Source organism: Prunus dulcis, chromosome 2 (assembly GCF_902201215.1).
Source record: "Prunus dulcis chromosome 2, ALMONDv2, whole genome shotgun sequence".
NCBI lineage: Eukaryota > Viridiplantae > Streptophyta > Magnoliopsida > Rosales > Rosaceae > Prunus > Prunus dulcis.
This window is the reverse complement of record NC_047651.1, coordinates 10,630,018-10,630,253: the sequence shown is the minus strand read 5'-3', so window position 1 is coordinate 10,630,253 and position 236 is coordinate 10,630,018.

The following is a 236-nucleotide window of genomic DNA, read 5'->3' as shown; positions in this document are numbered from 1 at the left end:
AAGGATATAGTCCATGTGTCTCTGTTTNTGAGACTTATCCCAGACCACAAAATTACAAATTAAAGGAAAAAACAAGTCATTGTAGTTCTCTTTTTCTCTTCTTTTTTTCTTAGAGGGTCAAAATGCTTCTTCTATTTTATTTCTTTGCCATTTATACTTGGATATTTATGTCTCACTTCGTTACTCAAGCCAATTTAGTTAACATTAAAAACATTTCACAAACATGTTTTCAAATT